Below are 16748 nucleotides of genomic sequence, written 5' to 3'. Positions count from 1 at the left end.
GAAATCAGAAGGCAGTTGGCAGTGTTATGTAAGATTTTTGGAATTTGAAATGAAAGCTGGAATTTGATGGTGATGGTGGTGACACGTGACAGGTCACGTGAGGGCTTAGGTGGTGACGCTTGAGCAAGCGAACGCCGGCGAAGCCAAAATCGTGGAGGGTCCGGTGGTGGTGGTGACTGGAGCTTCTAGAAGCATTGGCAGAGCAATTGCTTTGTCTTTGGGCAAAGCTGGTTGCAGGGTTGGTTTTTTGTGTAATATTCTTTGTTTCTATATTCTGGGTTTTGGTTGTTAACGGTGAATTAATGATTGGGCAAAATCGTGGATGGGGTGTTTGTGTTCCAGGGAAGAGGGAGGGGGAGGGGGAGGGGACGAAGGGTTTTGGGTTTTCAGTTTTGGTTTTTTTTTTTTTTTAATTGGGTAAATTATTATAATATTTTAAAAGAATAAAAAATTATTTTTTTGACCATGTGGCACAAATTTGGCAGCCACGTGGTATAAATATGACCGTCACATCAGTACTTAACGGATCAATGGATGAAAAATATAACGGATGTATTATATTGAAATAAAATAGTACTTGATGTATAAAAGTGAAATGTTTTAAAGATATTGTAAGAAATTAAAATCGATCCTAAATCTGAGGTTGTAAAGTGTAATTTACCCTTTTATAAATGTCCATAAATATTTTTCTCATATTTTTGTTTCTTTCTAATTATAGAAAATTTAGAGTGCACAATGAAAATTTTAGATTGTTAATAATAAATTTATAAATATTTGGTTTAATTATATTTAATTTTTACAATTTGGTGTATATTTATTCGCCAAATAAAATTTAAATTAGAAAAACGTTAATATTATTTATAATTGATTTTAATAACCAAATTTAGATAAAGATAAATGCATTATTATTAAAATTTAATGAAAAAATATATATTTTTACATAAAGCGGAGGTATCAAATTGTCTCATAGCACGTAACAAAGAAGTTCCACCGAAGAGTACATAATACAATACAAAAGTATCAGATTTGTCCAACAAGTTAATGAAAAATTATTCAAGTACTACAAATAGCACAAAACCAAAAGCATTAACTTTGATTTGTAGGAACCCTCTCATGTGTATACATGACCTGCTTAAAAAAAATCTGTATCACAAGCATTCCTATAAACTCTCATGGATAATGAGGCACATGGTGGAACAACGATGGCTAGTATGGCTGGGGATGGTAAAATTGTGTTCATGGTGGATACGGATACAGTGGAAAGTGTTGATAAGGTATATTCTGAAGAGAAGATGAAGTGTGTTAGGAAGGTGATTGGTGGTGGGAGAATGACTGTTGCTGAGAAGAAAACTGATGCTTAGAAGAAGATTGTTGTTGGGAAAAAGACTCATGTTGTGAGTTTGGAAGAAAACATTGCTTTAATAAAGATATAACTTGCTTCCAATTATGAACCTCATTTTGATCTTGCTGAGACTCTTCACGTTGTTTGTGCATAATTTGCTTGAAGTTGAAAAACTGAGATTCCAAGCGAGCATAATCTCATCCCTTACGTTTGAGTTTGCACAACCCAAGGCACCATACCAGTGTTAGACCCCTACTCAGTAACCACGAACTCTGTCATATCTCTCAGATCTTATCGCTGTTACTTATACTTTTTATCTTAACCTACGATGTGGCGCTCAAGTGGACAATGATTGGACACCATGTGCCAATATAGGCCAACATGAATATTAAAAAAAATTAAAAATTAATAAAAATTTAATTTTTATTTTATTTTAATTAATAACCACCTGGGCCCATATGGACATGGTGTGCCTATTCATTGTCTACGAGGGCTCTGTGACAGCCCGTCCCGGATTATTCGTATCGTAGGTGTGAAATGACGGTTTTGCCCTTAGTGGTTATGTTTCGTTGTGTGGTTGTTTTGGGGATTTGGTTGGCTGCATCTGGACCGCACACACATACCCACTCTCATCCTCATCTTCTGCCATTGTCCTGTGTCTCTCTCTCTTTCTCTTCTATATTTTTCGTACGGACAAAAACCAAAGCACTTAAAAACATTACGGATCGAAGTAGAAAACTATACATTTGTGTTCGTAAGGACTATACAAGTTCTACCATACCTATTTTAGGTAAGGAATCCTTCGATTTCACGTCGAACCAGGGAACCCCGATTTTGGTCACCGTTCATGCATACGTGAAATGTTGTGTTTCAGGGAATTTGAAGCTTGTAGGAAGCTTACTGAGGTCCTTAGGAAGCTCGGGGTGGTTCATTGGAAGGTTTTGGACGTCGGGATTGTGAGTTACAGGTTTGGCCGGATTTTGTGAAGTTTCTCCAGCGTGATTCCGTGAATTTCAGGGCTTGAAAGTGGTAAGGTTTTGTTCTACTTGTTGTAAGCTTCATTTTGGTGCAAATTTCATGAAAGTTGGTTGAAAATCGAGTGAGAAACAAAGGTTTGAAGTTTTCCCGGTTTTCCGACGACGGCGACTGCACCGGAGGTGTGCCGAAGAAGATGACGGAATATTCCGTCAGTTTGGATGGAATATTCCTAACGCGTTAGGTTAACTTTAACAGAATCTGTTAGTTTTAACGGAATATTCCTGACGGCGTTAACTGACGCCGTTAGTGTGCCTGGCACGTGGCTGGCGCATCTGGCCGTGCCTTAAGCCGGCGCGTGGATGAAGCGTGGAGGGTCAGAAAAATATTTTAAAAATATGGGATGTTCGTGAGGTTGAGTAGATCACGTTGGTGTATTCACACACCCCATTTGAGCATTGTATGAGAAGTTATTGCCTAGTTTTGGTTATGTGCTTTAAATTAACGTTTTTATAGTTGTTTTGCATATAGGTGAGACCTATCTCAAGGACGAGCGCAGTCACTCGAGGCAAGGGGGTTACGACCCTTCCACATACCAGTGAGTGGGCTTTTGGTTTTCCGTATATACCTATATACATGTGGTTTTTCCTAGAAAATGAAATGAAATGTTTATATGTTTTAAATGTCATGCATTGCGTTTGCCTATTTAATTATGCATTAGTAGTTGTATATATGTATGTTTGGTGCTGCGGACGCACATGTAAGTGCCAGGTAAGTTATGGTTTATGTTTGTGATTAGTAGTGATGTGTGATGCCTAGAGAGCTCATAACCTGCACCCCAGTGTTAGTGCTCCCGCCTAGAGTAGGGCACAATCCTTCACGTGATGTTCACCTCCTGCACCACACGCTCATCTTGGATCCAAGTTAGGTGCACAGTTCTATCGTACAGACCACTATAGGTGGTTCCGACTCGTAGGTGACCCGCGATTATTCGCCCAGTTTTCACGTGATCGTAGCACTTGAGCGTATTTATTTACACCAAGTCATGTCGTACAGACCACTTTAGGTGGTTCCGACTCATGTGCAAGTATAGTTAGTGAGTTAGAGATTTGAGCTCTAGATTCAGCCGTACAGGTCACGTTAGGTGACTCCGACTGACAGATTACATTGCATTGATTGTCATTACCTGGGTTACTTACAGTTTATGTAGTGGCATTCGACATGGCATATTTCTGAGCATGTTTTGGATATAGGTGTATATTCTATTTTCTGGGAAACTATACATGTTTTACGGTTAGGGGTTAGAACTTTTGATAATGAAATGATTTTGAAAAGCTTTGTTTTTGCCCACTCACACTTTCTGTTTTGCGCCCCTCTAGGTTCTAGTTTAGATTGCTCTTTTGGTGGCTCACGAGGAATTTTCGGCATATCTAACAGATTATCACTAGTGTATGACCACCTCTGGGTGTGTTTTAGTTAGTGTTTGTTCCTCTGGACTGCATTAAGTTTTCTGTGCTCTGAATATTGTTTTTCACACTTACGCTTGCACATGTATGTTAATTACTCTGTGTGTAGTTTGGTTTTTATTTGTTTGTACTTTTATTATTATTCTTAGCTTCCGCACTGTGCACATGGTTATGTCACTCTCACATGAAGACAGCACGCCCTGATTTTGGTCGAGATGTGTCAGGCTCTACTTCACAGATTAACGGTTGTTTTTAACAAATAGCTTAACGGATGTATGAAGTGTCCCAGAATTAAACTCTAGGTACTACATTGAGACGAAAAAAAAATTTGATGTATGAAATATTAGAAATCAAGAAACTTCATGTTAGTAACAAAGATTAACCCTTTATATAGAAGGAGGATTTTCTGTCTCAGGTGGCATGTAGGAAATGATGGTGGAGGTGGGGGGTGGCGGGGTTAATATATATTTTTTAGGGTTAATCTCAGTTTAATACCTTGAAGTTTCTTGGTTTTCATCATTTGATACATTATGTTTTTTTTTTTTATCTCAAAGTGGTACCTAAAGTCATAATTTTGGATCACTTTCATACATTCATTAAGGTTGCTGTTAAATCAACCATTAACTAGTGATGTGGCGTCCAAGTGGAAAATGACTAGACGCCACAAGTAAATATAGGGCCCACGTGGATTAAAAAAATTAAAAATTAAAAAATAATCTAAAAAAAGAAAAAGAAAAAAAGAGGTCGTTTTCTACCTCCCCCGACAATCCTTCCCACCTCTTCTCTGCACCCACCCAACCCTCATCTCTTCTTAGACAACCCTATGAGCTCGAACCTCCGGGTTCCACCTTGGGGAAAGATGCCATCTTTTCCTAATTTTCCGAACCATCTGCCCTCGTATCGTTTTCTTCCCCGACACAGGCCTCACTATCTCGCTTGGATTCATCTTCTTGGCGAACACCTCGTCAGTTTCCAGGTCCGCCATGAACTTGATGGTAACCACTCCGAAGAGAACCAGCGACGAGATCCTGACTGAGGCGAAGGAGAAATTAATACCGCCGTCAGTGTAGGCATGCCAGAGCTTCGACTTTGTCGCAGATTTGGCAGTGCGCGGCTGAAGAGGGAGGGGAAAGATGGATTCGCAAGGAATGAGATGAGGATTTCGTGGGTGCAGAGAAGAGAAAGGAATGAGGGAGGGAATGAGGTTCGGAGGGATGGGATGAGGTAGAAGATGACTTTCAAGGACATCTGGTCATCATCATGACCCAATACCCACTACGATCAGTTTTGCATAGTCCAGACACTTCTTAACGAGTGATGAAATGAGCATTGGAACTTGACCAATACGACCTAGCATACCAACCCCGCATGGCAATAAAAGCTTAAGCGTCAGCAGATTTCATAATAGAATTCACCCTAAGCCTGAATGATGCAGCAACATAGCCCGAAAATGCTCCGGAGGCAGCCGAATATGCGATAGCCATACCAGCCCCACTTGATGTAGCTTTTTGGCTTTTGCAAGTCGATAGATCGTCCAACCACCAAAGATCGGGGGCAGGCCTAGTTCTCACTAATCCAGATGATTCAATGCTCGAACATGCAATTACTTTAAGCTTCAAGATGTTGAACAATGAAACAGAGTATGAAGCCCTACAACAGGTCTCCGATTGTCAAAAGACCTAGCGGTGAAGAAGCTTGCAATCCATTCCGATTCCTAGCTGATCACCAACCAAATCTCGGGAGAATATGCAGCGAAGCATTCAAGGATGGATAGATACCTTGAGAAGGTACGAGAGCAGCTAGCGACGTTCTAGGTGTACACACTCACTCAGGTTCCACGAGTAGAAAATGCCTACGTAGACGCACTAACAAGCCTAGGCTCCTCGCTAGACCATCAGCTTAGGTGCTTCATCCCAATCAAGTATTTGGAAAAGCCAAGCATAGATGAGGAACCAACAGTTGAGGTGGCGCAGATCAGCACAACCTCGAGTTAGCAAGATCCCATCATTGACTACACAGTCAATGTAACGCTCCCTGTGGACAGACTAGAGTCCAGGAAGCTCCAAATGAAGGTAGCACACCACTACATATAGAACGACATGCTCGTTCGAATATCCTTTTCAGGACCATATCTCCGTTGCCTATCGCCTCCCGGTAACCTGAAGGTTCTTAGCTCAATCCACCAAGATGTCTGTAGAAACCACTCAGGAAGCCACTCTCTGGCACAAAAAGCTCTTAACGCTGGCTATTACTAGCCAACTATACATCAAGATGCCAAGGAGTATGTACAAATGTGTGACAGTTGCCAGTGCTTCAAGCCTGTGTCCGCATTACCTGCTAATGAACTTCACTCGCAGACAAGCCCTTGGTCATTCATGTAGTGGCGATTGACCTGGTACGACCAATGCCGCTTACTACTGGGCGACAGAGGCATGATGATCGTGGCTACCAATTACTTCACAAAATGGGTCGAAGCCGAACCTATGACTACAATTACCCAGACGGACATTGAACGCTTCATATGGAAAAACATCATCTGCCACTTCAGCATCATACACTTCATCGTCACCGACAATGGTTCACAGTTCGTGGGCAAAGACTTGGCAAAATTCTTCAAAAAATATGGCATCAAGCAGCACATGTCCATGCTTTGGTATCCATAGAACAATGGGCAGGCTTAGGCGTCCAACAAAACCATCATCGACTGCCTTAAGAATACCCTCTTAGACAAAAAGGGCAAGTGGCTAGACAAGCTCCCCTGTGTTCTATGGGCATATCGTACCACCAAAAGACGATTAACCGATGAAACTCCATTTTCCTTAGCATATGGCTTTGAGGCGATCATTCCTCCCAATGTTGTGGTGCCGAGTATTAGCATCGTATTGCCAAATTTAGAGCAAAATGAGAACGAGATGGTCACCAACTTAGACCTGGCAAATGAAGAGCGCGATAAGGTTATCACCTGAATTACGGCCTATCAACAACATCTATTTTCCAGCTACAACAAGAGGGCAAAAATCTGACAATTCCAGCCAAAAGACTTAGTCTTCAGAAAAGCCTTCATCATCGCTTGACGGGAAGGCTCTAAAAAGATAAATTCATTTAGGAAGGTCTGTACAAAATCAGTCGAGTAGGCGGAATGAGCAGCTACACCCTCACCACTTTGAGCGACAAAGAAATCGACAAGCAGTGGAATGCCTATAACCTGAGAAACTAATACGTGTGACCTCCTACCATTCCTTGGACCTCGTTCAAGATGAAAAAAGTTCAAAGACTCAAGCAACTCGACGAACAAGACCTCGCATGCCGAGAATTATCAGTTGTTAAGCCATTACTGCATATGAGCAAAGTTAATAAAAGCCTCTATTTTCAATGAAGATTGAAGGAATTATTCATAAGCCTAGGCTAAATGCATAAACAAACTGACAAACCCTGTGACAAGTAGAAAACGTCATTTGCCTTGTAGACATGGTGTACGCACTTCAACGAGAGAGGGTAAACTAATTCCTCGACACCCATCTGGGTAAGCTTTCCAGCCCGAGAGGGTAAACTAATTCCCCTAACACCTACATGGGTAATCTCTCCAATACGAAAAGGGTAAACTGATTTGGAATATCTAGACGTGGATGAGTGGTATGACTACTCAGTTTCCCCTGAATACAGCAACTACCTGAGCTGGATGATTCCTAGAATTGGCCACAATAGTCTTTCCCTTGGAATAAACTTAGCCAATTGAAGGTTTCAATTTTGCGGGATCTCGGGTCTCTGACCAGAAGAGACACTAAGTGCAGAACACCTGCCCATAAAAGAGTTCGTGTGACAATATGGTACATCTTCGACGTGCAAGTCTTCATGAACATGGCTTAGTTTTAAAGTGTTGCAATACTAGTAAAGCGACCTGCGGAATCAAGTTACAGCTCAGAAAGATGTGGTCTCTGAGGCGTGATTCCACCTACAGCTCATGCCTAAAACACATCTGAGAGTTAAGGACGACACCTGAAGTGTTTATGCAGGTCGTTTGCTTTTGTAAGTAAGACGCCCGGTCGACAACCCAACGGCTGGTGCCCTAAGGCAATCCGTAATGACAGACCTCGACTCGGATTGTCCACTAGGACTCCGAATCAAGTTGTGTTGGCCGACACGTGGAAGGTGACGAAGCCATAAAGTATAGTGATGTGGAAAATATGAATGAATTTAAACCTAAAAGTGCCTAAATACAAGAGTGCGCTGTGAGCGGAATGAACCCATTTCACACGTAACGTTAGAGCATAAGTAAAGTACAGTAGAGTAAATTAAGAATCATACCATCGAAGGTAATCTCCAATACCAAGATTTGCCACGAATCCTTGTTGATAAAAAAGCTCAGCTATTAAAACCTAGAAGGGCGAAAAACAAGGGTGAATGGACTTAAAAATAAAGTTTTAATAAAAACCTTTTGAAAATGTTATAACCCCTCGTTGTAAAACCTGTATAGTTTCCAGAAATTCATACTATGTATAAGTATAAAATCAAATGCAAATCAACAGTAAATCCAAAAATATTCCAAATCACTACATATCAACAGCAGTATAATAAAATCAGGTGCTTATCAATCTATGCTGACACATGAGTCGGAGTTGCCTAACGTAACCTGTACGACTCATAAATCAATCTATGCTAACACACGAGTCGGAGTTGCCTAATATAACTTGTACGACTCATAGGCAACTTGTACGACAGTGTCGGAGTTACCTATTATTGCAACTTGTACAACAATGTCGGAGTTGCTTATTACTGCAACCTGTACGACAATGTTGGAGTTGCCTATTACTACAACATGTACGATAGTGTCGGAGTTGCATAAAATATAAATATAGTCATGCCATAACTCAATCATTTCAAATAATACCTTAAACTCACTTGAACTTACATGCGCATCCCACATTCACCTTAGTATTTCAAAGCATTAACAACAATTATATATAGGTAATATGCATATGGATATGCCATGATGCGATCTAAAACTCAACCATATCATATTATTTAAAAAATATATATATATATATATATATGCATAAATCAATTGAAAAGCATTTGTGGAACTATCAATCATACATATACTATAAAAAGGAAAAGACCCACTTACTTGAAGTTCGCGCTACAATTCCATAGCACGAATATCGAGACGTCACGAACCATCGTCGCCTAGAACAATGATCAAATAACGTCTCAGAATTCTTATCGATAGAATATGTAACTTACATAAAACACATCCCCAAGGATGTTTTAGAATGATTTGTAGCCCATTGACCAAAAATCAACCGTCGGTTAATGGTCGACGATAAGGTCCACAACCCTACGTAACTCAATCCGAAAGATCCGTATCTCAAATTTCCAATCCGTAACCTCCAAAGATCCACATTATACCTCTAAAACACCATACTAAAGTTTCATTACGATCCAACGGTTGGATCTCCGCCAATTGCAAATTCAAGTGGCGGTCAACGTTTTATTTTACGAACTTACAAATCCAATTTGGGAAGATCCATACGTCGGAATCCCAATCCGTAAGTTCCTAAGGTCCTCAAATATTACGAATAATAACCTATTAAAGTATGGTGATGATCCAACAGTTGGATCGTCAATTCTTATAATGACCAAGTAGCGAACCTTAGCAAAGCTGTACCCAAACAATGGAATTTCGTTAATCGAACATCATATATGGAATTGGGGTATCAAGTTTAGCCTAGGAAGCTCAAGGGTATCTCGGCCCATGAGCCACCACCATGCATCGCAGCACGTGGCGATCAACCGTCCCGACTTGCCAGAAAATTCCACTATTTCTAAAAATTCTCAAATTTCACAGAAATGAAGATCTCAATGAGTAGAGTAAGTTTTATACCTGCGGCTAAGTCCAATTTGGACGGAAAAAGCCTCATATCGCCATGAACCCATCAAAAACCCTAGATTGAGTGTTCGTCAATTCGACTTCTCTGGTGTTCCAACGCCCTTATCACTGGTTGGGTCTTGTTCCTAGGTCTAAGGGGAGTTTATCAAGGATAGTAGTGGGTGGTGAAACTCGTCGGATCGGAGGAATCACTGTCGAGCACCTGCTCGAGTCAGGTTCTACACGATTTTGGACCTCAAAACCTTCGAATTTGGGTGAAGATGGTAGAGGGGAGGTTGTGGAAAAGATTGCAGGTGTTAGATGATGGCGGTTCGATGGGGAAAATGGCGAAAGTTGCCAAAATTGGTTGAGTGGGGTGTGCGGGTGCACGGGTCGTTGGGAAGAAAAACTTCATTTCTTTCATCTTTTTTTTTTCCGTCATTCTCTCTGATTGGTTGCTCACTCCCCCTTAAATTCTAATTGGTTCCTCCACCATTTAACTGATTGGTTCCTTCCCTTTAGCCTGAATGGCCTATTTCCCACAAGGTGGGAGTTTATATTCCTTTAAATATATAGTTTAGTGAAACGACTTCAAATGTCCGCAACTATACCTTTATAATCCGAACTCGCAAACGGTTATCGCCTATGCTTTCGTACCATTAAGTATTACGCAAATACGCCAAAAGAATAAGTCATACGTTTCTCTAGACGATGGTCAACAGAAAACAAAGTTCTTGCCTATAAGGTATTTTCATCAATTCATTCGTTTAAAATTAATAAAAACGTAAAATTAGGGACGGGTTGTCACACGTAAGCCTAGACTTACACCTGCTATGACTACGCGGACTCGCCTACTTACGTAAAAGCAGCGCTTCCAGCCGACAGTCTACGATCTAAGTTTTGCTAGGACAAAGTCGAGGTACGACTATAGCGGCTCTATAAGTTGAAAACTTCGCAATACGCCCCGGGAGGGCCAGGGCTCAAGAAGCTACTCGAAATATGATCTAAAAATCAATATCCTTGATTCATATTTTGAGACCACATGATGATATAGTTGTTAGTGGTTGGACTAGTTCTTTAAATCATTCTAATCATCAACAATCACATTATATGGTCTTCAAAATATGATCTAAAAACATTGGCTTTTCTAACGTTTTTCATTGAGTTGATCCTCTTTAATCTCCATTAATTAATGAAACCCTCTTTGTTAATCAAAAGAGGGTGAAAAAACAACTTAGTCTTTTATTACACAAAAAAAAAAAAGATGGGCAATAATGTAATTTCACAGGTTCAAATTTTACTTTTTTGATTGAAGTCTTACCTACAGGTGATGTTAAAATATCTCTAATATTTAAAATTAAAAAAAAAAACCAAAAACAAAAACCTCCCACTCCCCCACGTTCTCTCTCTCTCTCTCTCTCCCCCTCTCTCCTTCTCATTTTTTACAAAAATGTGTTCATACACACAAATTGTGTAGGCAAATGCTAGTTTTAATTAACTGCTCTATACATTGACTTGATATTGGAAGGTTAATTTCAACATGAAAAGGTATTTAGCACCTCAAAAAATTTAATTAGCTCAAACTCCAAGCATGTATTATACTTTCTTGTAAATACTACCTTTTTTTTTTTTTTTTTAAACACATACGTGAGGCCCTTCCTGAAGTAAAATCCTAGATCTGTGATTGAATGTGGGCATGAAAATAGGTGGCAAATTTTTAATTATTTTCTTATTTATATCAAAAGGGTATGTTCGGAATAGTATGGATAGAAAAGTTTATATGGGTGAACTTAATTAAAAAAAAATTTGGGCGCCAATAAAGGCACTTTGTATTATTATTACCTACAACTTAGACACTATAGAGATATGTTGCACTTATTAATCGTGTTACATAATATTATATTATTATTACTAAGGGTAAATTACATAAAACTACTTCAATTATTAGGTCAATCACAGTTTCATAGCCCATCTTTAAAAAATTTCAATGTTAGGCCTCATCTTACGAATTTGTACAATTTCATACCTTCTGTTAGTTTGTCTGTCAATTCTTCCGTTAAATAGTGACGTGACTTGAGACGTGGCCCACTCTCTATTAAAAAATTAATTAAATATTAAAAACTAAAAAAATTAATGCATGGGGGACCCACCCCTTATCCTTCTCACCCTTTCTTCCCCACTCTCGTCTTCCCCAAACTCAAAACCAGATCCACCCTGCTCCCGTCTTTTATGTTTCGATCACTACCGCCACTCTCCTTTCGACATCCCCCACCGCTTCTTTGGCTTTGCTAACCACCTGCAGCTGTCACTCACCCACCTCGCCTGCGCCACGCCATCACTTGGCTCCCTTCCTCCGTCCACACCACCATCTCTCGACTCCCTCTTTGATTACAGGTACGTCTCCATGGCGATGACTCTTAAGCTCGTTTCCTTGTCCCTCATCCCGCATTCCTCCTCTCTCACCATCTTGGCTTCGCCAGACTTCGCCTTTACCAAATTGGGTCAACCGGCCCTTTCTTTGCTCCAGTACCACTTCTGACCTCTTCTCCTGCCCCTCCAAACTCTCATATTTCTCCCCTCCCGACACCAAGATCCCGAATTTACTCTCCAGCCACCTCTTCGTCGTCGAATCCGGCACCATACCTTACTTGCCCAAAACCCTCTTCGATTCCTCCCCTTCCTTCCAAGACAATGCGTAAGACACCACGGCGGTGATCGCACATGTGGCAGGGTGTGAGAAGTGAGGGGAAGCGTTTCAGAGGGTTTTCGGGGTTAGCATTTTGGCATTTTTGCTAGATCTCTCGACCAGGTTGAGCTTGAGGAGCAAGGAGAACGCGGTGGGTGCGCTGCTCAATTTGTCCAGGTGCGGCGGAAAGAGGGCGTTGAGGGAGGTGAGGGAGGATGGGCTGGGAGTAGTGGATGGGATCGCTAATGAGGCGGAGAATGGCAGCAAGGAAGAAGGGTGGGTGAGATCTGGGTTTAGGGTGTTTCTGGTTTTGGGTTGGGGAAGACGGGAGCTAAGAAGAAGGGTGAGGGGATAAGGGGTGGGTCCCCCATGCAAAAAAAATGATTTTATTTTTTTTTAGTTTTCAATATTTAATTCATTTTTTAATGGAGAGTGAGCCTCGTCTTAAGCCATGTCATTATTTAACGGAAGAATTAACAAACAAACTAACGGAATGTATGAAATTGTATAAATTCGTAAGAAGAGGTATGATATTGAAATTTTGTAAAGATTGGGTATGAAACTGTGACTGACCCAATAGTTAAGGTAGTTTTATGTAATTTACCCTATTACTTATATTAGAGTACTTCTCAACATAATTATGTACAACTGGTTTTTTTTTTTTCTTTTTTTCTTTTTGAATTCATGCGAATGATACCCTTGCATGTCAAACAAAAAAAAGTTTTCAGTGGGATTTATCACATGGAGATATAATAAAAGAACTAAAAAAAATGTTAATAGATGTAACATGAGAGATTAATTTGTGCAGCCAACCTTCCGCGGTGCCCTTTGCTTTAAAGGCTAAATGACTAGAGCCTTCGCAGGAGTCATATGACCCAACTCCCAACTTGGAACGGGCAATCCAGCAATATGCACATGGCCAACCCTACCAAGTGAGTCGAGCCATTGTTCCACCAATCCAATGCCCTCACTTGAGTCACTAGATAGCCCTCCAATAAAAGGATTTTTATTGAAGGGGAAGATTGTCATCGAAGCTATTACTGGGAATTGCGACATCCCTTGGCATATTTGTGCTATTTTGGAAGACATCAATGGATCGCTCATTTTTAGGAAAGCAAGTTTTGTGACGGATGTTCGCATTTTCATGAGGAATAATTGAACAATTTATATATTTGGGATGGATGTGTCCCTTTACACGTCAATGTGTTATTGAATGATTCTAGAGGCATGGGGTGTTCCTCTTACTTCTCTCTTTCCTAATTCATATTTTGTTTCTTAAAAAAAGAAAGGAGATTAATCTGAATTGAAACTTAGCCAAGGACTTTTGGTTAATCTAGTTTCTATTTTAACTTTACGTATAGCCTTTCTAACATAATTATGTGTATAATGCCAAATTTTACCAGAGTCCCTTTTACAGTAACATGTTATAATAGCAATAAACAATAAGGGTTTTTATCACAAACGATTTTTGAAATTGACATAACCCATCAAGATGACCATTAAAATTGAAAATCAATCAATGTAATTCCTAAAAATGGGTGTGGCAGATCAATGTGGTCATTTCGTCATAATTCCATAAAAAATTCTATTATGTGGTGATTTGGCACATAACTAGATTCCACAAATTTAATTTAATAGTATATTAAAACTACTTAAATAATTAAATACTTGAAAAAAGGAAAAAAGAAGAAGAAGATACTGTTCATCATCTTCTTTCCTCCGACCTTTCCACTACAGCCACCCTTCCACATCCTACGATGTTGTGACTTATGGGTATTGTGCTGTCAGACTTGTGGCCGAGTTCCCAGGCCAGTTGAAAAACCTTCACCTTCATTTTTAGTTCTTGATTCCTTGAATTTTCAAACGTATTTTTTGAAATAAGTTGCGGGTTGGACTGAGCTCAAATGCTGGAGAGAATCATTTGTGGAGGTTTTTTGAATGACTCCATCAACACATGAGTTCAATTACATGAGACATTTTGCAGGTGAATGGGCTCGACCAAAGGATCTGATGCCAGCCACGTGTGATGCTAGGATTTTTCAACACTCGGGAACTCGGCAATAAGTCTGATAGCGGCACTCTAAAGATGCCCACAACGTTGCGCGAGGGCGGAAGGATGAGGTGGGGCTATAGTGGAAGGGTCGAAGGGAAGAAGATGATGAACATTAGCCTTTTTTTTTTTTTTTTTTTTTTAAATTTATAATTTTTTAAGTGTTTAATTATTTAAAGTATTTTTAATATAATATTAAATTAAATATGTGGGATCTAATTATGTGACATATCAGTACATAACAAATTTTTATACGGAATTGTAACGGAAGAACCACATTGATTTGCGACACTCATTTTCAGGGACTACATTAATCAACCATCCTAATGGGATAAGTCAAATTCAAAGATCATTTGTAATAAAAACCCTAACAATAATAATTCAAAAGAGGAGAAGAAAACAAAACACATCAGAGTAAAAGCCTACAAGAGCATTACACTTTCAATTAAGAAACACAATTATCACTTCTATTCTTTATCAACCCGCTTCAACAAGTTCATTGTCATCTGCATCTCTATCTCCAAAGATGTCTAAATTTTACTTTTTAAATTCTATTTTGCGTTTTGTTACTTGAAATTCAATTGTGGTCTGGTTAGGTTATTCAATCCATCGATTGTATGACTACTGATTTATCTTATTTTGCATCTCTTTCTCATCAAACAAACATTTGAAAAAATGAAAATCTCGAGTACTGGAAGCGGAATCCAAGAGAAACAGCTCAATAGCTGGATTTACTTTACTAAAATGATGCAAAAACAATGAATTCCTATATCACATAGACAGTCTCATGGATGAATGTTTCTGAAAAAAAAATGCATGCTTGAACAGTTGATCCTTCAAGCAAATAATTATTGAAGGATCTGGAATTCCACTAAAATAAATCTGTGGTTATGAATACAAATTCCAAAACTACTTACAGGTTAATACATTATTTATTAGGGTGTGATATCCACATATCCTATTTTATTTCTCACATACCTTTTTAATTTTGATCGTCGGATCGTATGAATTGAAGAAGAATAACGAACATAAATTATCAAGGGATATATGAGAAGTAAAATGAGATGTGTGGATATCACACTCCTATTTCTATACTAAAACCCAAACTAGGATTTTTACTCCTATTACTTTAGTCTAAAGAAGAAGGCAAAATTGCACTGTAGACATGAACAGTATTTTGGACGACATTTCAGTTTATTTACAAGATTGCCACTCAGATGTTGTAACCAGCTTTCTCTTAACTTACAAAATTGCCACTCAGGCCTAAGGACCAATCTTCAGCCGTTCGCTGCATTTCAACGTTTGACTCGGCGAGAGAGAGGAGGGGGACATCACGGTTGACAAAGTGGAGAGAGACGATCGCTCCCATTTTTGACTCAGCTAGGTGTGCCTGTGGTGAGCGGAGAGAGGGGGACAGAGCGACTACAGAGGAGGGAGACACAGGGCCTGACAGATTGGAGAGAGATGGGAGCTAAGGGCTTGGACTAAGTGAGAAAGATATTTAGGTAGGTGCTCTGATAGGATCTATGGGATTTTCTCCCATTTTAGAGAGAGATGGACAGCGAGAGAGAGATACAGAGCGGAAAGCATAGGTGTGTGTATTCTTTGGGTCTTCCGAAAACGCTAGAAACCTAAAACATTCTTAGCTGCTCTGCAACGGGTTGGAGACTTCGATCATGCGTCCTACAGTCCACATCGATCTCTTCCATCTCTGCTTCGTGATCCCTTCAATCCCTTCAAGAGGTAATTAAATCCCACTTCTTTCTCTGATTCGTGCCTTATTCTCACTGTTTTTCTCGAATTGTTTTTTTTTTCTTCGATATTGTTGTGTTTCGATCCCAAAATTCTTCGTATTTTAAGGCATCTTATTTCTGGTATCTGATTTGTGGAGGGTTTTTGATCCTTTCAAACGTTGGGTGGTGGGTATTTTTGTCCAGGGAGAAAAATTTATCTGGTTAGGCTTTTTCCCTTTGAAAATTAATAGATGTTCAAATTCGGAACCGTGAATTATTAATTTATTTGTTGTTGCTGTAATTTAGGTACTTGAAAGCGAGGCAATCATGGTTAGATTTCATGTGGTTCATGAAAGATTCGGTCATGCTTTAGAAGGTTTGCCTGATGAACTTTGCCTATCAGATGAAGTTGAGGAACAAGTATATACATATATGTCCCTTTTATCCGTTTTCAAGCTAATGTTTCCCTTGTTTCTATACTAAAACTCAAACTAGGATTTTTACTGTTCATGAACAGTAAATTGGCAAAAATGCCCTTACCTGGTGCTGATTCTAAGGCCTTTTTGTTCTGTTTTGAACGTGTTCATGAACAGTAATTTGGCAAAAATGCCCTTATCTGGTGCTGATTCT

Source organism: the organism of the source record quoted next, unplaced genomic scaffold (assembly GCF_019419815.1).
Source record: "Pyrus x bretschneideri cultivar Hongxiangsu unplaced genomic scaffold, Pyrus_bretschneideri_v1 Contig24, whole genome shotgun sequence".
NCBI lineage: Eukaryota > Viridiplantae > Streptophyta > Magnoliopsida > Rosales > Rosaceae > Pyrus > Pyrus x bretschneideri.
Note: the sequence above shows the minus strand (reverse complement) of the source record.